This window comes from Mus caroli, unplaced genomic scaffold, assembly GCF_978045245.1.
Source record: "Mus caroli unplaced genomic scaffold, Mus_caroli_1 scaffold_12, whole genome shotgun sequence".
Classification (NCBI taxonomy): domain Eukaryota; kingdom Metazoa; phylum Chordata; class Mammalia; order Rodentia; family Muridae; genus Mus; species Mus caroli.
This window is the reverse complement of record NW_028227267.1, coordinates 75036246-75063180: the sequence shown is the minus strand read 5'-3', so window position 1 is coordinate 75063180 and position 26935 is coordinate 75036246. Positions and strand designations below refer to the sequence as shown.

The following is a 26935-nucleotide window of genomic DNA, read 5'->3' as shown; positions in this document are numbered from 1 at the left end:
ACAACAGAATGACATTTGCAGAATGTAATACTCGAGTGAGAGAACCGAGGTTGATGGCTACAATCACATTCCTGTGTATTAAACTGTTACATCTTAATTATTCATTCAGTTCACTAGTCCAATAGCATAAAAGTAGAGAACGGCATCTTGAATTTTATCTCATTCCATGTTCAGAGACAAATGGCTTAACCATTCTTCTCACTATTTTCTGGAGGCAAGTCCTTGTTTACAGTCTGATGGCAATCATGTGCTGGTAGTTTCCAAAGCTACTGTATGAAGAGGATGCTGAGGGCCACCACTATACAGCATATGGCGAAACAAGGACTCTTGTGTTCACCAATTCGGGCACACTTTCAAAATATTCCCAATAGTCCAGTTTTATTTCTGTCCAGGACGCTGGGTGCCAGGGATTGGATATAAGCACAAATACATATAAGCAGCAAGATTACAGTCAATAAACTCTGAAAATTGAAAATGGCAGACTATGAGTTCATAGTGGGCTACATAAACACCCATTATGCAGTTCTCAGTCATTCCCTAGGACTGTCCTGTGACAGATGGACAGATGACAGCAATGCCATTCTCCACATAAGCATCAAGTGATATGAAGGGGATGCAGACTAATTCACTAACTAATTCACCTGACAACCAGTTCTCTAGGGTGGTCTTGTTTCCCAAGAAATATGCAAAAAATGGGTCATCAGGAAGGACTAAAGCCTCCTACTGCTGAAGAGGTTATCTGGATATTATAATTGATATTCCATATCTACCTGTGCCTTTTACCCATTTGGCTGGTCCAGCCACCTCAACTATCATTCATGCTTGGGAAATTCTGATATGAGCTATTCTTTTGAAGATTTAGGTAATAAACATGAAAAGAAAGCATTGGACAGGGGTTCATGATCAATATCAATATCTAGATGGAAAAAATGGGGAAGTTAGAACAAGATTGGAAATTCTTCAATTTATGTGTTTTTGATCTAGGACATTTTAAGTAAGAAAGTTAAAATTATAGATTTGTTTTTTAGTATTTTTGTTTTGGGTTTTTCTTGTTCATTTGTTTGTTCATTTGTCTGTTTGCTTGCTTGTATCGTTTGGTTTCTGAGATAAGATAGCCCAGGCTGGCCTTGAACTCAGTGATTCTCCTGCTTTAGCTCCCTGAAAGCTAGCATTACAGATATGAGAAACCATGTTTGTCCATCACAGCATCTTTAAGGTATCATAGCTATATGAAACTCACCCAGCTTCAAAAATATAGTGATGCTTCTATCAAGGTCCCTTCTCAGTGAACTTTGTGTGGAAGGTATAGGAGGCAAGCTAGGCCATGAAGTTTCTACACCATACAGCCAGGAGAATGTTCTGGGAGCTCAGGTTCATGGAAACAATCCTTCAGTTCCATTTGCCTCATTTAAATGGTAAGTAAACAACTTTAGAAATTGCAAGCTCACTTTAACACTGCAGGAATGAGGTCAGAGTGTTAGAAAAGCCACTGGCACATATCCTAGCTGAGATTGAGGGGACTCAAATGGGTAAAATGCACAGGTAGATATTGAATTTCAATTATTATCCAGGTCACCTCTTCAGCAGTAGGAGGCTTTAGCCCTTCCTGATGACCCATTTTTGCATATTTCTTGGGAAACAAGACCACCCTAGAGAACTAGTTGTCAGGTGAATTAGTTAGTGAAAGATCCTGGGTCTGCATCCCCTTCATCTCACTTGATGCTTATGTGGAGAATGGCATTGCTGCCATCTGTCCATCTGTCACTGGAAAGTCCTTGGGAATGACTGAGAACTGCATAGTGGGTGTTTATGTAGCCCACTATGAACTCATTCAGAAAACTACTACATTCTGTAGGCTACATGGATTTATGGCGTACAATGCCAAGTTTTAAATAGACAGATCCATGAAACATGGACAAATAGTTCTATCAATCTCCAGAACTATGATACTGATGGAGGATAAGAGTAGCAACCTCAGCCAAAGGGATATAAACTGGCTGATAATTTAGAAATTTCTGCCATTGAGCATCTTAGAAAGAAAACTTGCTATTCTTCATTCTCTCTGTATTCTCACCCCTGATTTTCAACCAACTGCCAAGCAGTGCTGATCTAGTCAGGTCTGAACTCAAGGCAGACAATGAATGAGACACTGATTAGCTGCCTTTTAAAGAGAACACTGTGCTATGGAGGGAGAATTCTGACAACAGAAGCTTTGGCAGTATTCCCATCCATCGATGATTTTGTCGTCTAAATGTAAACATTCATCTCACAGACACTACTGTTATCTGCACACCTAAAACACTGGGAGGAAGGATTTCAAAGCCAATTCTCATATCTTTCCAATGAAAGAGTTTGAGTGGAACTTGAGCCCATTTGTTAAAAGTTTAAATTACAACTTTTAGGCAGATGTCATTGTGTGTGCCTATTATCCTCTAAGGAGGTGGTGGCAGGAGGATTTCCAAGAGTTTAAGGGCAGCCTGGGATGCATAGTGAGTTCAAGGCTAGCCTAAGACATGTTACAAAATCCTGACTTTTTTTAAAGCCATATCAAAGAATAGTTCATTAATATCACTTTCCAACTGATTTGTGAGAACAGTCAATTGGTATCAGGGGCAACAGAAGTTGACCATTGAGTTCTAGTAAAACAGGAATATAAGTGTCATTATTTGGTAAGTGCCAACCATATAATTGAGTATTTCACCATTGAAGGCAAGCACAATAATAAGACATTAGAAATGGCATTTAGGTCAATGGACCACAAAACACAAAGCCAAAATATTTCTGAGTAATTCAACATCCCATTTCTTTCACTACTAAAACAAGCCATGCCACTTCAGTATTTCAATGGAGCCGCTCCTTGATATTCACCTTTCCACACCCTTCTTCACGCTCAATCAGCCACTTCTTTCCTATAAATAGAAACACTATTTATGCTTTTAGTAAAGAGAAAGAAGAAATCCTACTTCCTGGGCATTTGTAAAGCCACTTGAAAGATTTGTGAACACTTCTGTAAGAGAATGGAATTGTTTCTTGTTATTTCTGTTTCTTTTTCTACCCAAGTTCTTCCTCGTTCTATATTGCTACATCTTTCAGCTTGCTTCAGCTTCTGCCCTGATCTTCAGTGGGTCCCTCAAATGCAAATGTCCACAGCAGAGCTGGGACTCCATCTCTCCCTAGACTAGCCCCCTTTCTCTTCCTCGGTTTCACCCCTCTACCCTGATAACATTTCTCCCAGCCTTTCTCATCTTGCACCTCACCTTTATGTAACCACTGAGGTGGAATCTTCCACTTCCCCTGACTTGGCTTGTGTCTTTCCTGACCTGTCCACTTGCTTGTTGAGCTCTGGGTAGCTCTCTAGCTCTAGTTCTTTCTCTTTAGGATGTAATTCCCAACCCCATCTCTTCTTCATTTCTCCTTGACTCCTGACTTCCTCTTCATAAAAAGAAACATATCTTATTTGGAATGTTTACTAAATATTTACTGTACAAAAGCAGGTCAGAGAACACTTTCTTCTCTCTTTAAAGTCTGTGTTAAATTACCTGTCTACGTAGCCCTGATTGTGTTGGTGCAGCCTTTGGCCAGCAGGTTTGGGTGGGTAGCAAAGTAGGCTAGAGGTGAACATCTACTTCAGAATTAGTAAATTAGTGTTTTCCCTGTGGCCAGACATAGTTAATGTGTGGCCACCTCTGAGTCCTAGAGAAGAATAAGGGTTTTTTTGTTTGTTTGTTTGTTTGTTTGTTTTTGTTTTTAGCAAATATAACTATTACCAGGAATCTTCGGTTAGTTTTGATGCTTTAGTCAAAAGTGTTTATTTTTACTTTTATTTTGAGACATGTTTTCATCGTGTCTCACTGGCTAGTCTGGAACTCCTTTGGAAAACAGGCTGGCCTTGAAGTTGTGGCAATCCCCGGCTTCTTCCTCCAGAGCATTGGAATTGCATGTAGATAATACCACAAACAGCTCAATAGGGTTATTTTAAGGACAAGAGTTGACTGAAAGAGAGTGGTTTGTCTATTGAGAGAGGTTTTCCCAGCACAAAAGACAATCTTAACTTATGCTGCATGAGAAAGCACTTGCAATTGGTTTGTCTCACTGTACATTTTATAGAAACATATATATTATATGCATATTACATATAATATATAGTGTTATATATAATGTATATACAATCATATATGCAATATATATATATATAATCATTATCAGAAGTTTTTCTCACAAAAATTTCACTACAAGGATTTTTAAAAAAAACTAAATTGCAATAGTAACACATATTTGCAATGGAGCTTGTATGACAAAAGCATCAGGCTGTGGCTTCAGCAATTGCTTTTGTTTACACTGCAACTGAGTAAGACAAGAACACAGGAAGTGCCCGACTACCATGCACCTGATTTAACCCCAGTTCCTTGTAAATGGTCTTGTGGGGTAATTGCTAAAATTCCTTCTCTTGGGGAGACTCCCTCCTCCTATGGTTCCAATAACACAACAATTTGGTGAAATCCCACTAAAGTTCACTCCGAGAAACCAATTAACTTATTAGGTAATAAATTTATTATTTACAGAGCAATGGATGAGAGATTACAGGCAGAAAGCAGCCACCGCAGAAGGTCTTTTTCCGGGTCCAAAGGAAACTTCCATCCCCCCATCTCCAAAAGACAGTCCATAGGTCCAGAAATGAGCTCAAACTGCATAATCGGAGGATTTCTGGTGACTAGATAAAAACCAGTATTCCTCAGGAAATTGTGAAGCAGGTTCCAACAGGAGTTTTTCATACCCCTGGTGCCTGTTAGCATGGAGTCAGGAGTACCTGTTCCTCTGCTCTTGCCTCTCACCTCTTCCCCCACCCTAAACTCCACCCAGCTCACAGGCTTCTTTCCCCTAGTTATTCATTCTCCTCAGAACCTCGCCATTTCAGCTATGCTCCCCACCCCATGTGTGTGTGTGTGTTTAGTTTCTTTCTCTCTCTCTCTCTCTCTCTCTCTCTCTCTCTCTCTCTCTCTCTCTCTCTCTCTCTCTCTCTCTCTCTCTCTCTGCTCTTTATCCCCTGCTATGCTTTATATCCCTTCTGCCCTCTCTCACCATAGCTCTCACCATACCCAGTGTGCTGGCCATGTTCGATCTACTTCATTCTCTCTCTGCTCTGGACTCTTCTGGATGCCTCTGGCCATTCTCGCTCCACATCTACAATAAAAACCTTCCCCTTAACCATACCATGAAATATTCACTTTGTCAGCTTAAATACCTGGCACCAAATACCCAGAAGGGGCACAATGGATTCCTTTCCAAGGGTCTCAGCCTCTTATAACTGATCCGCTACTGATTTGACTCCTTTAAAGTATGGATCATTTGTTTCTGATGGCTTCTGCTGCCCACCATAGTCAACTCCGGATTCTCTGCCCCTTCAGCTGATTCCTCTTTCGTCTGCTCGAACCACTCCACTCTCTTTGCCCACTCCGTAAGTGTCATTTCCTGGAGTCTGCTTTGCCCTCCTGGGATCCCATCACATGGAAATACTCTGTCTCCTGTGGGTTTTCCGGAGTCTGCTGGATGCCTCTTCACTTGAGGGCATCGCTCTGCTAAAGAACTTAACCGGCTCCGCTGCTGCAAGCTTCCTTTAGCAGAGTTCCTGTTCCCGACTCTATTCCCTAAGCCTCCCCACCTTCTCTATCCCCAGCTTCCCTGCTTACTCTGTGCTTACTCTGTCTCTGGTCTCTAACCCTGAGCTCTTCCCCTTTGGCATCAGATTTGTCTCCTGCCTTCTCTCATCTCTTGTCCTCCTCAAACTCAGAGATTTCATTAGAGTCTATTTTGTTTTGTTTTTGTTTTTGTTTTTGATTTTTGGTTTTTGGAGACAGGGTTTTTCTGTATAGCCCTGACTGTCTTGTAGACCAGGCTGGCCTCGAACTCAGAAATTCGCCTGCCTCTGCCTCTCAAGTGCTGAGATTAAAGGCGTGTGCCACCACGCCCCGTGTGTGAGAGTCTTGCTGTCTGACTGCAAATGGCTTGGCCTCAGTACCGCTCACTGGCCACAGAATGGCACACTACATTTCCAAATTCTTGCCGACTATAACAACTTCTGCTACCTCACAAGCAAATGATCCCCAAAGCCTCTTAGGGCTAAGCTTTCTCTATTCTTCACTCTGGAAACTTTCTTATCTCTAAGCCCTTTTTACTTTCCACTCTTAAAACAAAGCCTCTTAAGACTAGTGTTTAAACTCTCTGTCAGGACTTGTAAATCTATTGGGTGTGGTTAAAATCATAAAATCTGTAACTAAAAGTGAATTTAAAACGTTTAACCAAAGGTTGATAGTTTAAAAATCAATACATAGGTAATTTTAATTTTCTACAACACACTTGTATGTAATTGGGTTTGACTCTGGTTAAAAAAATAGATTTGGTATATGCATATATAATGTTTGTGTATATGTATACTGTATATGTGTACTGTATAGAGATTCAATTGTTCATAAAATATGGGACTTTTAACAACATACATATGATGAAAAAGGTATGTTTAATTAAGGTTTATAAATTCCTCAGGTTATAAAGATCTACTCAAGGTAACAGAACCTTAGAGATGGGTGTGTAAACACTTATATCTTTGCTAACTGTATTCAACACCAGGCATTTAGAAGAATGTTAGATAAGTAACAACATATGTTTGATGAAAAAGCTACGTTTGGTAAATAAGGTTTATGAATCCCTAAGGTCTAATCAGACTAGCAGAACCTGACTTCCTGTGAAGCTACACTATGTAAGGATCAGTAAAGTCAGGAGAGCCCAATCTTTCTGTGAACTGCACTTATAGTTTAAAGTGCTATTTCGATGCTAAAGAATCTTCAATTAAATCTTGACGTTTTAAGGCTCAAACTTAACAGGGATAACAACTGTAAAATCCTAATCTTATAAAAGCTAGTAACTTGTTGCTAACTATTAAAGAGAGGCATGCAAATTAATGCTCAGTCACCTTATAAATGACAATATTCTTCAGTGTGCTCAGCACTACGCGCATATAGTCATACTAATTAAAAATGAAATTCATGGCTAGAGAGATGGGAAAGATGGCAGGATGGAGTGGGTACATAAGAGAGAGAAGTGGAACCACAGATGCACTGGCAGCAGTGACAGATGCGGGAGGCGGCCACATCAGTCAGAGGAGCATGTCATTGCTGAGTGGGCCTCTGGCCACCACCAGGCTTCCTTGCCCCATCTTGGCCCACTAGGCTGATGCTGCTGTCACCACTCAGCCCTCAGGCTCGGCCTGCTGCATGGAGCCACTGCTCTGGATGCAAACATGACAGGCATGCCAGGGTACCAGCAGGGTAGTTTACAGCATCCTGGAGCTTGCACTGCTCCTGCTCCTGCTATGCTTCCCAACCCCAGCATAACCCTGACTCTGACCAATGAGAAGATATCCAAGACAAGCAATGGTTCATTTTCTGGATTAACCCTTCTTGAAAGACTTCCATAGTCTATGCTAGCGACAGACGCAATGTTGGTGTCCATGGTCCATGATGTTGCAGGAGGCCATATTGATGTCCGTGGTGTGCTGGCACCAGAAGGCATGTTGATGTCCGTGATCTGTGTTGATGCCAGAGTCTCAGTTGATGTCCATGGCCTGTGTTGCCATCAGAAGTCATGGGCAACACAAATGTGATTTGGTGGTTTTTCTTTTTCTTTTCTTTTTTCTTTAGGGGGAGGCACAAGGGTCAGGGGGTGGACCTGGGAGGAATGGGGAACAAATATGATTGGAGTGCGTTTTATAAAATTTCTAAATAATTAAAAAAATCATCATGTTAGTAAAAAAATTAGTCAATTTACATAGACAAGATTCACCCTCCTGTGTATGTTGTCAAGGTTAAGCCTAAATCAAGTGCTTAAAAGTTTGTAAAGTTTGCTTAAAATCAGGAGAACTTAATTGATTACATGACTGCCTTCAAGCCCCTCGGAGAGGTCTGCTGAATATGGCATTTAAGGTGTTTAATGAAAACAGGCTTCCGCTGATAGACAAAACTATTAGTTTATGGTATCAGTAACTGAGGCTGTCTCCAACGAAGGTGGGCCTCAACAGACTCCACTGGAGCTCACTTCAACTGTTGTGACCACTGAGAAAAGAGATGCCCACGCCTAACACACCACCAGGGCCTTGTTCAAACTATGGGTGGTTGGGGCGATTGCTCTGCTCTGCCTTGCCAAGGTGGGTCAGTTCCTCCACCACAGGAAAATCTCTCAGTCACTCTGGGTTTGGTGGCCAAAGGTTGATGCTACCCTGTGTGACAGCCAAAGACTGATGACCTCTGTCCCCAACCAAACCATTAAGATCACCAAGGAGGATTCTCAGCTGGCTCTTCCAGTATCAGGCAAGTCTCTTATTTTAATTGATACAGAGTCCATTTGGATTCCACTTCCTGATCAAATTTATGCCTCCCAGACCTCTGTGACAGTGTCAGTGGCAAGCTGCATGTAGCTTTATTAGTTTAACTTCAGGAAGCCATCTTAGCCAGAAATCTCCTTCCAATGCTGCCACAGCATGCACAGTCAATGAGTTTAAATTGGGCCTTCCTTTTTCTAGAGCTACTAGGTCTCCTGCTAAGAAAGGCCAACTCACAGATGGATTTACCTTTCTAACAGGATTCACTCTGAAAAACATAAACTCACAAAACTTGTTTCAGTGTAAAGACAAACTTAAACTATCGTGCTTCTATTCAGTAAAATACTTTTTATATTCCTCTGTTTAGAAATACTTGCTTTTCAGTCACTGCTCTCAGTAATTGGCAACATTTAATTGGATCTGGCTTACAGTTCCAGAGGTTCAGTCCATTATCAGCATGGTGGGAAACATGGTAGCATCAAGGCAGACATGGTGCTGGAGAAGGATCTGTGAGTTCTACATGCTGATCCACAGGCAGTAGGTAAAGAAAGTGGCACTTGGCCTAGCATGGGCTTCTTTAACCCCTAAAGCCTACCCCCAGTAACACATTTCCTCCAACAGGGCCACACCTACTCCAACTAGGCCACACCTCCTATTCCTCATAGGCAGTACCACTCCCTGGCAACTAAGCATTTAAATATATGAGCCTATGAGAACCATTCTTGTTCAAACCAACACAGTAATCAATTACCTATTCACTGTCTCATGGTAAATGACTGGATGGGGAAAGGGTTTAAAGCTTACGTAAGATGTGGGAGTCTAAGAAAGTGATTAAGAAAAGCAAATGTAAGTTGTAGACGTCTGAGAAGGTGATTTAAGAGATGTGAAAAATAAGGCTTAAAGTTCATACATGATGTTAAGACTTTAAAAGTTCAGAATTTTAACATATTAATCAACGAAGTTCTGAGAAGCTATTAATCGAGCCTTGAGAAAACACTGCTATTGTTATCATAGTTACAGGCTCAAAAATTTAAATTTCCTTTGGCTGGTCTATAAATATAGACTTAAAAGCAATTCTCATTGTGCTAAAAACATCTCTGTTCAATCTTTATATATCAGTCACTCTGGGCAGAGGAAAGAGTATTCATGTTTTAAACTCAGAACTGTCCTTTGGGGTCCTCAAGGTTTTGCTATAGCTCAAAGGCATGGGTCTGTACCAAGTGTCTGTAACAAAGAGACACTTGTTAGCTGCTCTTTCTACAGTGAGAGTTTCAGTGAATATTACAGACAGTGGCCAGACGTCAGCCAGAAGCTTAAGCTTTCCCAACTACTGCCCGAGGATGGGCTCTTACTACCACCACCTCCAACAACCAGGACCACAGGCCTGGAGATTTCTAGTGTACACCCAAGGTAAAGCCCCCCTAAGCTCATTGACTTTACCTTCTGTCCCTATTGTATATCTGTCCCAGCAAATTTTCACTAGGCAACTGATATCATCTAGGAAGCAACTTTGCCTGCAAACTGCTCCAAAACTGCTTCCAACACACCAACCCCAGGTGGTCCAGGAACTTATGTAAATCAGAATAGCAGATGTGGTTGCTCCCTGTCTTTTCCAGCTGGGTCAGTGAACCAGATGCTTCTGACAAATGCTCCTACATTGCCTGAATTCCCTTCCCCTTCCCACTTTTGATGGGAATTCCAGTTTTCCTGGGCTCTGACAGTGGCATCCTACTTTCAGCTGAAAACAGTTACAGAAGAGATTATGTTGCCCCTTATTGGAAAATATTACAATTAAATTTAAAGCCATCTAACTTCAAATGAATGAGACTCAAACTCTGATATTTAATTATTAGGCTCTGTGCAATTACTGAGGGATTGGCCCTAATCTGGCTATTTCCCCAGCTGTGCTCCCCAAACACTTGCTGTTTGAAATTCTCTGGGTTAGTTCTGCTCCAGCAGTTTATCATCCTGGGGAGGCGTTTCAGTCTGGCAGATGATGCGGGAGACCTCCTGTTCTCTCCAATTTCTCCTCCTCCATTCTCCTCTCTCTCTCACCTTTCTCCTCTCTCCTTCTCCTCATGGTCCTTACATGCAAACCCCAGCCTGGTAACTCAAACTCCACCTCGCTCTATTCCCCCAGTAATTGGCTGTCACCAGTATTTAACCAATAGTTTTAAGTTGGTAAACAAGGTTTGCACAGCAAAGCCTGGAATATGTGAGGATCCACTCATCTTGGAGCACCAGATAATGGGGTACAGAATTTAGCATTTGAATATAAGCTGCACCAGACTAACCCTCTACATTTTCCTCTTTTTGTCTAAATAAAAAGGCTCTTTTTCTTACAATAATAAACAGCATACAGTAAGAACAATTATAAAACAATTATGAAAACTATTAGGTAAGAGTTATATTCAAAAGGTCTAGTCTTATTTGTATTTGGCAATCTTTGGATAAGGTGTTTTATCACATCTCCTATCTTGGTGAGTCCAGAGTTCTGAATCTAAATCACGTTTTATCATAACTAGTATCACTCACCTAAAAACATTTTTGTCCTAAAAACATCTTCCAGACCCAAAATCTGAAAATTATTAAGAGTTCTTAATTGGTCTCTTCTGATTTGTAACTTTTCTGGTCAGCTTTTCTGTAGACTTATCTTATATTCTAGAAAATTAGTAGAATCTCCGCTTTGTATTTTTTTTCAGGAGCAATTTGTAATCCTCAGTAAGGTAAAATTTTCTTTGCTTCAATTAAATATTTCTTCTAAGGTCTCTCTATCTGAATCAGCCAGCAAAATGTCATCCATATAATGCTTAATTATGGATTGTTTATGAATTATTTCCAATGGCTGTTTTACAAAATATGGCATTTGAATACTCGCAGCACCAGAACAACAAAGGGCTGGGAAATATTCTCTATCCAGCATGCATGATGACTCCTCCCTAGCCTTGTAGATAGTCCCCTGCCTTAATCCTTCCCCACCTATGTCCTCCAACCCTTTCCAGGTACCACAAGTCTGCTGAAAATTAGGGTAGAATTGCATACAACTGGTTGGGAGGAATGGATAAATAATCAGGTAAGAGTCTGATGACTGCCCCTTCCTTCCAAGAGGTGATGTCAACAGTCAACAAGCCCAGCTGTGATGATGTTGGGCAAGCAAGCCCACCCAGTCCACATTCTTTTTTTTTTAATTTTTAATATTTTTTATTACATATTTTCCTCAATTACATTTCCAATGCTATCCCAAAAGTCCCCCATAGCGCCCCCCACTTCCCTACCCACCCATTCCCATTCTTTTGGCCCTGGCATTCCCCTATATTGGGGCATATAAAGTTTGCAAGTCCAATGGGCCTCTCTTTCCATTGATGGCCGACTAGGCCATCTTTCGATACATATGCAGCTACAGACAAGAGCTCAGGGGTACTGGTTAGTTCATCATGTTGTTCCAACTATAGGGTTGCAGATCCCTTTAGCTCCTTGGGTACTTTCTCTAGCTTCTCCATTGGGAGCCCTGTGATACATCCAATAGCTGACTGTGAGCATCCACTCCTGTGTTTGCTAGGCCCCTGCATAGTCTCACAAGAGACAGCTATATTTGGGTCCTTTCAGCAAAATCTTGCTAGTGTATGCAATGGTGTCAGCGTTTAGAAGCTGATTATGGGATGGATCCCTGGATACGGCAGTCTCTAGATGGTCCATACTTTCATCACAGCTCCAAACTTTGTCTCTGTAACTCCTTCCATGGGTGTCTTGTTCCCAATTCTAAGAAGGGGCACAGTGTCCACATTTTGGTCTTCATTCTTCTTGAGTTTCATGCGTTTAGCAAATTGTATCTTATATCTTGGGTATCCTAACTTTTGGGCTAATATCCATTTATCAGTGAATACATATTGTGTGAGTTCCTTTGTGATTGTGTTACCTCACTCAAGATGATGCCCTCCAGGTCCATCCACTTGGCTAGGAATTTCATAAATTCATTCTTTTTAATAGCTGAGTAGTACTCCATTGTGTAAATGTACCATAATTTCTGTATCCCTTCCTCTGTTGAGGGACATCTGGGTTCTTTCCAGCTTCTGGCTATTATAAATAGGGCTGCTATGAACATAGTGGAGCATGTGTCCTTCTTACCGGTTGGGACATCTTCTGGATATATGCCCAGAAGAGGTATTGCTGGATCCTCCGGTAGTACTATGTCCAATTTTCTGAGGAACCGCCAGACTGATTTCCAGAGTGGTTGTACAAGCTTGCAATCCCACCAACAATGGAGGAGTGTTCCTCTTTCTCCACATCCTCGCCAGCATCTGCTGTCACCTGAATTTTTGATCTTAGCCATTCTGACTAGTTTGAGGTGGACTCTCAGGGTTGTTTTGATTTGCATTTCCCTGATGATTAAGGATGTTGAACATTTTTTCAGGTGCTTCTCTGCCATTCGGTATTCTTCAGGTGAGAATTCTTTGTTCAGTTCTGAGCCCCATTTTTTAATGGGGTTATTTGACTTTCTGGAGTCCACCTTCTTGAGTTCTTTATATATATTGGATATTAGTCCCTTATCTGATTTAGGATAGGTAAAGATCCTTTCCCAATCTGTTGGTGGTTTTTTTGTCTTATTGATGGTGTCTATTGCATTGCAGAAGCTTTGCAGTTTCATGAGGTCCCACTTGTCAATTCTCGATCTTACAGCACAAGCCATTGCTGTTCTATTCAAGAATTTTTCCCCTTTGCCCATATCTTCAAGGCTTTTCCCCACTTTCTCCTCTATAAGTTTCAGTGTCTCTGGTTTTGTGTGAAGTTCCTTGATCCACTTAGACTTGACCTTAGTACAAGGAGATAGGAATGGATCGATTCGCATTCTTCTACATGTTAACAACCAGTTGTGCCAGCACCATTTGTTGAAAATGCTGTCTTTCTTCCACTGGATGTTTTTAGCTCCCTTGTCGAAGATCAAGTGACCGTAGGTGTGTGGGTTCATTTCTGGGTCTTCAATTCTATTCCATTGGTCTATTTGTCTGTCACTATACCAGTACTACGCAGTTTTTTTTTTATCACAATTGCTCTGTAGTAAAGCTTTAGGTCCGGCATGGTGATTCCACCAGAGGTTCTTTTATCCTTGAGAAGAGTTTTTGCTATCCTAGGTTTTTTGTTATTCCAGATGAATTTGCAGATTGCACTTTCTAATTCGTTGAAGAATTGAGTTGGAATTTTGATGGGGATTGCATTGAATCTGTAGATTGCTTTTGGCAAGATAGCCATTTTTACAATGTTGATCCTGCCAATCCATGAGCATGGGAGATCTTTCCATCTTCTGAGATCTTCTATAATTTCTTTCTTCAGAGACTTGAAGTTTTTATTATACAGATCTTTCACTTCCTTAGTTAGAGTCACGCCAAGATATTTTGTATTATTTGTGACTATTGAGAAAGGTGTTGTTTCCCTAATTTCTTTCTCGGCCTGTTTATTCTTTGTGTAGAGAAAGGCCATTGATTTGTTTGAGTTAATTTTATATCCAGCTACTTCACCGAAGCTGTTTATCAGGCTTAGGAGTTCTCTGGTGGAATTTTTAGGGTCACTTATATATACTATCATATCATCTGCAAAAAGTGATATTTTGACTTCATCTTTTCCAATTTGTAACCCTTTGATCTCCTTTTGTTGTCAAATTGCTCTGGCTAGGACTTCAAGTACAATGTTAAATAGGTATGGAGAAAGTGGACAGCCTTGTCTAGTCCCTGATTTTAGAGGGATTGCTTCAAGCTTCTCACCATTTACTTTGATGTTGGCTACTGGTATGCTGTAGATTGCTTTATCATGTTTAGGTATGGGCCTTGAATTCCTGATCTTTCCAAGACTTTTATCATGAATGGGTGTTGAATCTTGTCAAATGCTTTTTCCGCATCTAACGAGATGACCATGTGGTTTTTGTCTTTGAGTTTGTTTATATACTGGATTACGTTGATGGATTTCCGTATATTGAACCATCCCTGCATCCCTGGGATGAAACCTACTTGGTCAGGATGGATGATTGTTTTGATGTGTTCTTGGATTCGGTTAGCAAGAACTTTATTGAGGATTTTTGCATCTATATTCATAAGGGATATTGGTCTGAAGTTTTCTATCTTTGTTGGGTCTTTTTGTGATTTAGGTATCAGAGTAATTGTGGCTTCATAGAATGAGTTGGGTAGAGTACCTTCTGTTTCTGTTTTGTGGAATAGTTTGTGAAGAACTGGGATTAGATCTTCTTTGAAGGTCTGATAGAACTCTGCACTAAACCCATCTGGTCCTGGGCTTTTTTTAGTTGGGAGACTATTAATGACTGCTTCTATTTCTTTGGGGGATATAGGGCTGTTTAGATCATTGACCTGATCTTGATTCAACTTTGGTACCTGGTATCTGTCTAGGAACTTCTCCATTTCATCCAGGTTCTCCAGTTTTGTTGAGTATAGCCTTTTGTAGAAGGATCTGATGGTGTTTTGGATGTCTTCAGGATCTGTTGTTATGTCTCCTTTTTCATTTCTGATTTTGTTAATTAGGATGCTTTCCCTGTGCCCTCTAGTGAGTCTGGTTAAGGGTTTATCTATCTTGTTGATTTTCTCAAAGAACCAGCTCCTTGATTGGTTGATTCTTTGAATAGTTTTTCTTGTTTCCACTTGGTTGATTTCACCCCTGAGTTTGATTATTTCCTGCCATCTACTCCTCTTGGGTGAATTTGCTTCCTTTTGTTCTAGTGCTTTTAGGTGTGTTGTCAAGCTGCTAATGTGTGCTCTCTCTAGTTTCCTTTTGGAGGCACTCAGAGCTATGAGTTTTCCTCTTAGAAATGCTTTCATTGCGTCCCATAAGTTTGGGTATGTTGTGGCTTCATTTTCATTGAACTCTAAAAAGTCCTTAATTTCTTTCTTTATTCCTTCCTTGACCAAGGTATCATTGAGAAGAGTGTTGTTCAGTTTCCACGTGAAGGTTGGCTTTCTATTATTTATTTTGTTATTGAAGATCAGCCTTAGTCCATGGTGATCTGATAGGATGCATGGGACAATTTCAATATTTTTGTATCTGTTGAGGCCTGTTTTGTGACCAATTATGTGGTCAATTTTGGAGAAGGTACCATGAGGTGCTGAGAAGAAGGTATATCCTTTTGTTTTAGGATAGAATGTTCTGTAGATATCTGCCAGATCCATTTGATTCATAATTTCTCTTAGTTTCTCTGTGTCCCTGTTTAGTTTCTGTTTCCATGATCTGTCCATTGGTGAAAGTGGTGTGTTGAAGTCTCCCACTATTATTGTATGAGGTGCAATGTGTGCTTTGAGATTTACTAAAGTTTCTTTAATGAATGTGGCTGCCTTTGTATTTGGAGCATAGATATTCAGGATTGATAGTTCCTCTTGGAGGATTTTACCTTTGATGAGTATGAAGTGTCCCTCCCTGTCTTTTTTGATGACTTTGGGTTGGAAGTCAATCTTATCAGATATTAGAATGGCTACTCCAGCTTGTTTCTTCATACCATTTGCTTGGAAAATTGTTTTCCAGCCTTTCATTCTGAGGTAGTGTCTATCTTTTTCTCTGAGATGAGTTTCCTGTAAGCAGCAAAATGTTGGGTCTTGTTTGTGTAGCCAGTTTGTTAGTCTATGTCTTTTTATCGGGGAGTTGAGTCCATTGATATTAAGTGATATTAAGGAAAAGTAATTGTTGTTTCCTGTTATTTTTGTTGTTAAAGTTGGCATTCTGTTCTTGTGGCTGTCTTCTTTTAGGTTTGTTGAGGGATTACCTTCTTGTTGTTTCTAGGGCGTGGTTCCTGTCCTTGTATTGGTTTTTTCCTGTTATTATCCTTTGAAGGGCTGGATTCGTGGAGAGATAATGTGTGAATTTGGTTTTGTCGTGGAATACTTTGGTTTCTCCATCTATGTTAATTGAGAGTTTGGCTGGGTATAGTAGCCTGGGCTGGAATATGTGTTCTTTTAGTGTCTGTATAACATCCGTCCAGGATCTTCTGGCTTTCATAGTCTCTGGTGAAAAATCTGGTGTAATTCTGATAGGCTTGCCTTTATATGTTACTTGGCCTTTTTCTCTTACTGCTTTTAGTATTCTATCTTTATTTAGTGCATTTGTTGTTCTGATTATTATGTGTCGGGAGGTATTTCTTTTCTGGTCCATTCTATTTGGAGTTCTGTATACTTCTTGTATGTTCATGGGCATCTCTTTCTTTAGGTTTGGGATGTTTTCTTCTATAATTTTGTTGAAGATGTTTGCTGGTCCTTTGAGTTGAAAATCTTCATTCTCATCCACTCCTATTATCCGTAGGTTTGGTCTTCTCACTGTGTCCTGTATTTCTTGGATGTTTTAAGTTAGGATCTTTTTGCGTTTTACATTTTCCTTGATTGTTGTGCCGATGTTCTCTATGGAATCTTCTGCACTTGAGATTTTCTCTTCCATCTCTTGTATCCTGTTGCTGATGCTGGTATCTATGGTTCCAGATTTCTTTCCTAGGGTTTCTATCTCCAGTGTTGCCTCATTTTGGGTTTTCTTTATTGTGTCTACTTCTCTTTTTAGGTCTAGTATGGTTTTGTTCATTTCCATCATCTGTTTGGATGTGTTTTCCTGTTTTTCTTTAAGGACTTCTACCTGTTTGATTGTGTTATCCTGTTTTTCTTTAAGGACTTCTACCTGCTTGATTGTGTTATCCTGTTTTTCTTTAAGGACTTCTACCTGTTTGATTGTGTTATCCTGTTTTTCTTTAAGGACTTGTAACTCTTTAGCCATGTTCTCCTGTAATTCTTTAAGTGAGTTATTAAAGTCCTTCTTGATGTCCTCTACCATCATCATGAGATATGCTTTTAGATCCGTGTCTAGCTTTTCCGGTGTGTTGGGTTGCCCTGGACTGGGTGAAGTGGGAGTGCTGGGTTCTGATGATGGTGAGTGGTCTTGGTTTCTGTTAGTAACATTATTACGTTTACCTTTCGCCATCTGGTAATCTCTGGGGTTAGTTGTTATAGTTGTCACTGTTTAAAGATTGGAGCAGACTCTGTGTTCCACTCACCCGAAGTCTCAAAATCCTGTGGCGGGTGTCGTGGTTAGCTGGCGGGTGTCAGCCGACCCTGCGCTCTAGCTACCTCGGTGCTGGTCCGGCTGGAAGAGGCCTGTGGCCCTACTCAGGCCGGTTTTCTGCTTCCCTAACTAATGCAGTCTCAGGTCCCGTGCGCAATTGGATTGGAGCAGAAGCTGTGTTCCACTCACCAGAAGTCTTAAGATCCTCTGGCGGGTGTTGTGGGTAGCTGGCGAGTGTCAGCCGACCCTGCACCCTAGCTACCCCGGTGCTTTTCTGACCGGAAGAGGCTTGTGGCCCCACTCAGGCCGGATTTCTGCCTCCCCAACCAAAGCAGTCTCAGGTCCCGCGTGATTGGACTGGAGCAGAAGCTGTGTTCCACTCACCAGCAGTCTCAAAATCCTGAGGCGGGGGTCGTGGGTAGTTGGCGGGTGTCAGCCGACCCTGCGCTCTAGCTACCCTGGTGCTGGTCCGGCCGGAAGAGCCCAGTCCACGTTCTTAATGATGGCATCTTAATGATGGCCTGGAAGATAACCCTATACAGCATGAGGCTGCTCTAAAGTGTCCCCTCCTTCATCAAATGCAGGGAATGTCCATCATCTCAGAATTCCTTTGCTGTTGTTGCTAATGCCAACCAGTTGTATTTGGAGCATCATACTTTAGACACCTGCAGCTGCTCCTCATCCCAGCATTGCTTTCTCTACTTGTCTTTGTATCCCAAACTTGCTAGTAGGCTCAACTGTGTACCACTCTACTACAGAGTAAAGACCTAATGTTTGCATTCAAAGTGTCCATTGTCTGGTACGCTACAGGGAAGAAAGTATTCCAAATGTTAAGTGAGAAATAGACACTGAAGAGGTCTGAAGAGGATGTACATAAAATGATCTGCAATCTAAGAATAAATCAATCAGATGCACTGAAGGCGATGGGGGTGAAGAGGCTTGGAGAGACAGGCATAGGGCATTTAGATCCTGAAGTAGAAGTTTCCGGTTGTGTCATGTGATATACTCATGTGGTATTTTGCTGAGGCAAGATCTGTGGGAGGACACATGATGTTTGGAGAGAGTATAAGTGGGACCCAACAGACAGTGAAGGGTGCTTGCATAGCTAGCCTTGCAATGCGTCTTTGGCCTCTTATCTTCACTGATCTTTACTTCCTTGAGAGAGGCATGGCAGAGTCTGATTGTTCCTGCTGTCTTGTGCAGATTCAGCAGAGGCCTGGCAGTTTCTGCTGGATCTTGCCACCATTGCGGATTCATGTTTGGTATCCTGACACTACAGGACTGGACTGCTGGTATCCTGACAAATGGAGATTGGAATCACCCCAAAGAACTACTTCTAAACAGGTCCATACCTCCTTGTCCCATTTACTATTCTTTCTCTCCTACTTTTAGATGGTGGGCTAAAAAGGGGTCAAAGCATTTGAAAACCCTTATTAAAAGTAGGGTTTTGTTTGTTTGTTTGTTTGTTTGTTTGTTTTTTAATCTAAGCTTACAAAATCCAATCTTCAAAATACTGGGGGAACTCAATTAGAAAGAGTTCAGAATTGACTCATACAAATAAACATGTGAAAGACACATATAAATGGAAATGATACAGTATAAGAAATGATGGGAGAGTCAACATGGTGGCTCACACCTGTTATCCCAGCACTGGAGAGACTGAAGCTCATGGACTGTGATGAGTATATGGCCATGCTGGGTACAATGTAAGACCTTGTCTCAAAAGAAAAAAAGAGACCTAGGGTTGTTCTAGTGGGTTAAGGCACTTGCCATCAGGCACACAAACATTAATCTGAATCTCTAGAACGCACAAAAACTGTAGGCAGGCAATATGTGGCAAGATGGAAAGCAGAGACTGGAGAATCCCCAGAAGCTCACTGTTGTACACAGGGGCAAACAAAGGAAGCCCTGCCTCAAAGCAAGGTAGAAGGTGAAGATGCATGAACACATACATACATACATACATACATACATACATACACACGCACACACACTCAATGAAGATGCAGCTCAGGGAAGGACTGAGGAGTTAACTAGGAGGTTAGGATGGAAGGGAATATGGAGGAAGAAAGTGGAGATGAGAGGTGGAGCTAGAGAGAGCGTGGAAGGGAGATAGGGAAAGGGACTGGTTTCCCATGATGCTCTTCACCATGCCCACCAGTCTGAGTTTTTGTTTGGCAGATCATTGAAAAAGACCAAATAATTAAAGATGGAGGGATAGAAAAGAGATTTAGAGCTTCCTCTAGCCTTTCCCTTCAGGCCACTCTCTAAGCCCCTGCTCCTTTTAAGTCATTTATGTTCCCATTTGGAGATTCTTACAGTTAACCAGCCATATTGATTTGTATTATGGAGACCAGTGAGTACCTGCTGACTTGAACGTGTTTTGAAATGCATATTATCAATAAGTATATCTTACAGTAGAAGAAAGACACAACTCTCTAGGGGTCTAAGTCCTTTATCTTTTGTGTTCACCTAGGAAAGCGAATGCCATTGCTTCAAAAAACAGATTTTGAGTTGCAAATAGTCTTATAACTTATACTTTTAGGGAAAATGTGTTTGAGTTCAGTGCTAACACTATCAATCACATATTGGGAAGAATATTAGACTGGGCATGTTAGTAAGCATGTGTAGTCTGAGCATTCAGGATGCTGAGGCAGGAGGACCATGAGATTGAGGCACAAGGATACATAACCAGAGCCTGTCTTGGGGGTTGGGGAGAAAAGATGGAATGTCAGACTACACTTGTAATGTTCTGTTAAACTTTGTTCCTATTGATTACTGTCTGAAGTCACATGAGAGTTAACATGAATAAGGTGTCCTCAAATGTAACTAGATTCTTCAGCTTTAACTCCTCTGAGGTGGAGGTGGGGTGGGGAGTATGAGTAACTAAGAGTTTACACAGAGTTTGACAGAGGGCCATTTGGATCCAGTGATGATCTGTGGAACTTTGCAAATACAATAACCAATTCTGATGTAATATGTTGGCATTAGACCATGGAAAGATTGTCAGAACAGTCAGGGGACAGGCCCCACTCTTATGGGAGGTTGAAGAGATGCATTATGATAAAGATAGCTCTTCCATTCTAAGAGACAGAAACTTTTGCCGGATCTCACAGCCAGAGTGAATAACACACCTACGATTGTTATCCTGCTGTGTACCCAAACTCTTTGTTTCACCTGCCTATAAGAGAACAACGTGATGACCAACCTTACTTGCTTTGAATTTCCAGTGAAATCAACTTCTACAATCTAAGCTAATACATAGCTGTTATCTTAAGTCATGTGCTCTTCCTACCCTGACCTAGAGCGATGCATGGGTGTGTGTGTGTGTGTGTGTGTGTGTATTGTGATAACCATCTGCTGGAAATAAAAAATAGGTCGAAAGTGGCCTTATAAAATGACCATCCACCATAAACGCTGAAGGCAGCATTCCAATACTACTTGATGGTGTGTTTGTTTGTTATCTGGGCCAGTTGGAGTCAGTGACTTCATCCCTTTTTAAAAACTCCATTAAAGTTCTCTGCAAGACATCCCTCATTCCTTCCTGATGCGGTGCTTTCTGTCCTGTTCAATAAGAAAAAATAAAGCCCTTTGTTAGGGACACACAAGTAAACGCAGACATGGGGACAGATACCTAAGACATCCTCTGAGCAGGCCAGATTCTGACTCATCTAGTAGACACACAGGGACCATGCTTCCACTTCTCAAATGAACTACAGACATAGCCTACTGTCCTAAACTTTTTGAATGCAGGTTTTCTTCTCATCTGGAACCTATTCTTGGGACTGATATGTCCTGTATGCGTTTTCTCAACAATAAATACCTTTCTTCTAAGAGCTGGGCCAGCTCGGTCAGTGGAGGAGCAGGCCCCTCGTGCTTCCTCTCTCAAGGATTTGCCACGTGGCTCTCATTTTCAATTACTTTTGGACTGCATTATTCTCATTAACTTCTTTATTTTTTGTTTTTTGAAATATTATTGTCATTGCATAATTTCCCCTTTTCTTCCATCCTTCAAGCCCTTTGTGTACCCTGCCTCTCAAATTTATGGCTTCTTTTTCTTTATGTGTGTGTGTCCCTAAATATATAAGCACAACTTATATATTTGGTCTCTGTAATATTATTTGTAGACATACAGTTTCAGGGATGACCACTGGCGTTGGATAGCCACCAGAGAGGCTCTTCCCTAGGGAAGGCTATTTTCTCACTCTTAGCATTTTTCAGCTACCTGTACACATGCGTTATTTGTTTGTTTATTAATTTGTATGTGTGTTTTGCTGGCATTTATATTTTTGCACCATTATCCTGCCTTGTGCCCTGGAGGCCAGAATAGGGCTTTAAACCTTTGTATAGGCCCAGTTTCTACCTCTGCTTGCAACTTTTGATTCAGATGTGAGCTCTCAGCTATTTCTCCAAGCGCCATGCTCCCTGCCACAATGATGATGGACTAACACTCTGAAGCTGAACAAGCCACCAGTTGAATGCTTTCTCTTATAAGTGACCATGGTCATGGCGTTTTGTCACAGCAATAAATCAGTGTGGGCAAATATATAAAACATAGTAAGAAATTAATTAATGAATTAATTAGGAATTAGTAAAGTGGTGGTAGTGTTGCTGGAGACACGGACCTTGTTAACATCATCAAGTCAACCTCACGCGTATTTTGATGGTACATTTTCAACACAGACAGGGAGGATGGATCCAGTGGTCCTTGGCTGTAATCCTAGCACTCAGGAGCTTAAGGCAAGAGGATCTCTGTGGGTTTGAGACAAGTCTGGACCACAGGCTACAGAGTGAGATTTCCGTTCAAAATTAAATGAGTGCCTAAGGACAACTATGCGTATCCTTTCTTCTAGGAGTGGAGATGCTCGCTAGCTCATCTCCTGACTTTGGCTTTTAAATATCACGTTTCCTTTTCTCTCTTATTAATTTTTCTGGAGATTCTTTGTTTTTCTCATCCCCACATCTTATACAGAAACGTATGAGGAATGCTACAGACCTCTACTGTGCTCCAAGCCCTTCACACTACACTGCGTCTGAAGGAATTTTTCTTTTATTTGATTTACCATGGTTCAGGAATTTTTTAATTTTGTTATCTTACTCTGGGCATGCTGTTGCATCCCACACAGGGCACTGAAATAAACCCTTAGGTCCACAGAAAACACTTCAGCCAGTGCTGCTTAGACATTCTGCTGTATTGGACAGTTTAGTGCTCTTCTGCCTCCTGTGATCACAGAAATGGAAGGAGATGGAGAGATGACGTTAAAATCGTTGTTCTTGCAGAGGACCAGGAATTTGAGTCTCAGCACCCACAAGGCAACCATCTCTAACCCGTTTTCACCTCTCTAGCTTGTGTCAACTTGACAAAAACAAAATAAAACAAAACAACAACAACAAACAACAACAACAACAAACAACTAGGCAGCACATGCATGTACCTTAGTTGTTTATCAAACTACATTTATGAGATAGACTGGGAAGTGTATGTAAGGAAGCTACAAATGAAAGCCAGAGTGACTTACCCACATTCAGGTGACTAGGGCCATGAGGCTAGAATTGCCAGGCTACTCTATAAACTCCTTTGTCCTCGCCCCAAGGGTTACCCTGTCTCCTCCCTTTTAAGACAATCCGTTACCGGGTAGGGTTGAGAAATGCTCAGTAAATGTGTGCACACAAATAGGTGTGTGTGTGCATGTCTATGATAGGGAAAGGTGTGTAGGGGAGAACAAATCAAACAAGCTCAATTTTGCTCCCATTTAGGTTTTATATTTATATTTTATTTTCCCCCATAAATCCATTGCAATGAGCCTAGGTCCGGTAGATTCCCTCTTGTTATATTGCAGTTTATAAGAATAAATAGCAGGGCACTATTTTACTTGCCTCATTTCTTCCCTGTGTCTTTACCTGCTTTCCATCCTACTGACCTTGACTAGAGAACATGATAGCGTGACAAGCAGAACTTGTCATCTTTCTGAGCCCAGGGCCTGCTCTGAGCAGTCTGTTTCTCAGGAGCATTTTCTGCACTCTCCTAAAACTAAGGAATCAAAAATGTTACCTGATCCAGCTAGTCAATATTCCCATTTCAGCATGGAGGGAGGAGGAGCTCACAAGTGGCTATCCCACCCCCACCTTAGGAGATGTTGACCACTGATGGCTTCTGGGAGAAGAAAGAATAATTTTTATTTAAGGTGTGGTCCTTAATAAGTCTACCATGCTCCAGTGGATAGCTCCACACCCATTTGTATATGGGCAGCACAAACTGGAATCAGTGGACCATAAAAGAAGGGTGTGGGTGTGTGTGTATGTGGGGAGAGAGAGAGAGAGAGAGAGAGAGAGAGAGAGAGAGAGAGAGAGAGAGAGAGAGAGAGAGAGATTGGGAGGGAGTGGGGTAGGAGATTGATGTGAGAGGAATCAGGGAGAACAGTGGGGCATGATAGGACCAAAATATGCCATATGCATGTGTAAATTCTCAAAAGGGTTCAAAATGTTGTATTTTTCAAAGCATTGCCTAAGATGGCACACACTATCATGCCTCCTTCTGCAAGAGCAAAACCATAAGAAACCAGAAAGTGACCTTCTGAATCCTGTCACCTCTGCACACAGCTGGTTTAGCCACCAGCTCTGTTGAGCCCTTGCTGGGGGGAGGAGGCACAAATGACTTGCGCTGTGAGCACCAAAGCTTCTCTAGGGCCCTAGAGACTGTGTCAACAGCATCTACCCAGGTTCCTTCAGACACATGGACTTGGCATCATCCAGCTCTCCCTTAATCTCCCTGAAAAGACTTCTGCAAATACTCTGAGCAGTCCTCGGAGGATTTATCTAGGGACTATTGCAAACACATCTCTCTCCCCCACTACTCCCGGACCCGCCTCTCACACCTGCTATCCATCAACTTCCTGGAAGTCCAGGACCTCGAATGCAGCTGATACATGGAGAGGGAATCTGAGAAACCCATGTTCTGCACCTTTGCATTACTAACATGGGTGGGGGTGGGGGGGAGGGAGGGCCTCATGTGTGACACACTTGGGGGGTGCTGAGCTTGAACTTGGTGTTAGAGAAAGCTAAGTAAGTACCTCCTGTCACTTCTGTCTTTATGGATTTTTCCCCAACTCTGACTTACCCAACATGTGCTCAGTAGGGTTTCAGTCAGGAAAGAAATTTGAATATCCAAGTTTAATGTTTCAGATTAAGATTGGAGGGGCAGTAGGACAGTGATAATATACACCTTAAATCCCAGCAGTCTGGAGGCAGAGACAGGTAGATCACTGAGATTGGGGCCAGCCTGGTCTACAAAATGAGTTCCAGCACAGCCAAGGTTACACAGAGAAAACCTGTCTCAAAAAAACAAAACACAAAACAAAAACAAAACAACAATAATATAAATATATGAAACCAAACCAGAACAACAATAACACCATTACTATTTGAATGTATAAGTGCTGTTTCTATAATGAGTCTTCTCCAACTACCAAAGCTTTATTTTTGAGCACAGCTCTTACGTCACAGAATTTGCTTCCTGCAGGTTGGCCCCAGTCATCGCTGTCTTTAGACACTGCAGTGTTGTTTCTGGGCTTGTGGGCCTGGGCTGTACAGGAAAGATAGCAGAGAAAGCCAGCAGGAGCAGGCCATAAGCAGTGCTCCTCCACGGTTTCAGTTTCCGTTCTGCTCTGGCTTCCCTTGATGCTACTTTAGACCCTGTAAGATCATTTCTCTCCTTCCCAAGTTGCTTTTGGTTATGGTTATTTGCTTTTTGGTTATCACAGCACTATACACTGTAAACTAGGACACACCCCGACAGGCTTCCTAGGCGCAGAGCAAATGGCCCTCTGGGAAGTTCATCCTACTGTTTTGTGAGCAATGTTCAGACGTGTGATTTTTGGTATACCTGCCATCTAGTTATTATTTCAAGGTTTGCCCTTTCCTAATCAAGACAGAGTATTGGGCTCCAGCTGCAAATGAGAAGAGGCCTTATGAATGATAGCTTAAGCAAATAGTTTAACTTATGTCTCAAAACAAAACATTGACAGCAAAGCAGTCGAGGGCTCCTGCATGGCTCAGAGAAGCTGCAGGAAACCTGGGCTGGCTATCCATCTTCCTGCCCTCCTTTCTTAGCCTGCCAGGTTTGGCCTTTATGCTTTCCTCATGATTTACATATAGCTACTGCTGCCACCCCTCACACACACACACACACACACACACACACACACACACACACACACACAGAGAGAGAGAGAGAGAGAGAGAGAGAGAGAGAGAGATATGAAGAGGGAGAAGGGGAGAAGGGAAGGAAGAGCAGGAGGGGGAGACGGAGGGGGAGGGGGAGTGAGGGAGGAAGAGGGAGATCAGTAGTGTGTGTGAGAAAGATAGAGAAGAGACCTCCGACTGGCACTTCCAATTTCTTCACCAGATTCTTGGCCCTTAGTGGTCATCCTGCCACAAGTGGAATGTGTGTTGTGTCTGATCCAAGGGAAAATAGAGCCCTCCCCAATTATGCATGACTAAGCATGATTGTGGCACCTGCTGTGTTGTCTCATTAGATAGGCTTATGCAGCAGTTGCTCTCATGTTTTGCACTTTGAAGCCCAGTTCCAGAACAGGCCACTTTCATGGCTCATGATCTTTGTCTAAATAGCAACATGGATTTAACTAACTGAATAGACAACTTGGCCAAGTACGGTGACTCACATCTATAATCCAACACTTGTGAGTAGGAGCAAGGTGATCACTGTTATTCCTTGTAAGTCTGGAGCCGGCCTGATCCCCTAGGGCTGCATAGCAGTGTCAATAACCAACTTAACTAGTACTATGGTATGGTCCAGTAATTATACTTCTTGCAATGCTCAAAGAGACATGATCCTTATACCTAAAAGATCCTTGCACTTCCATCTTGATTACAGCATCACTTTCAACAGTCAAAATACAGAGCTGGTCTAAATACCCATCAAGGGATGAATGGAGACAGAAAAGGTTGATATATTTGCACAATGAAATACTACTCAGTCATAAAAATAATGAAATCCAGGCCAGCAAGATAGTACAGCAGATCAAAACCATTCTGTGCCAGCCTGATGATGCCCTGAGTTCAATTTCTGGAACCTCCTGGGCAAGGAGAACCAACTCTCAAAAGCTGTTCTCTGAACCCCACAATGATGCCATGATGTCCACATGGCCACACTCCCCATGCTCACCCTTCCCAAGAACACCAACGATAATAAACTTTTTTTTTAAGAAGAGAAGAATGAAATCCTCTTATTGGCAACAACATGCATAGAAATAAAGATGATTCTGTTAAATGAAAAATGCCACAGAAAAGAAAATGACATGTTCTGACATTTATAGAAGAAAGGAAGGGGATGAAAGTCACTAGAAATGGCACAAGGAAGGGGAGAGGGGACAGGAGGAGATAGAGAGGGACTTCTAGGGACTGGAAACAACAACCAGCATTGGGGGCAGACTTGAGAGGAGAAGACATGTGGATGGACACCAATGTACCACATAGACAGTTACAGAAATCCGTTGAATCCCATGAACTGATGAA

At 41.7% G+C, this 26935-nt stretch overlaps 1 pseudogene; it reads right to left on the bottom strand.

Annotated features, from left to right (window-relative positions):
- Positions 1–266: 266 nt before the first annotated feature.
- On the bottom strand, positions 267–5112 carry LOC110308979 (protein kish-A-like; annotated as a pseudogene).
- Between the last annotated feature and the right edge of the window lie 21823 nt (positions 5113–26935).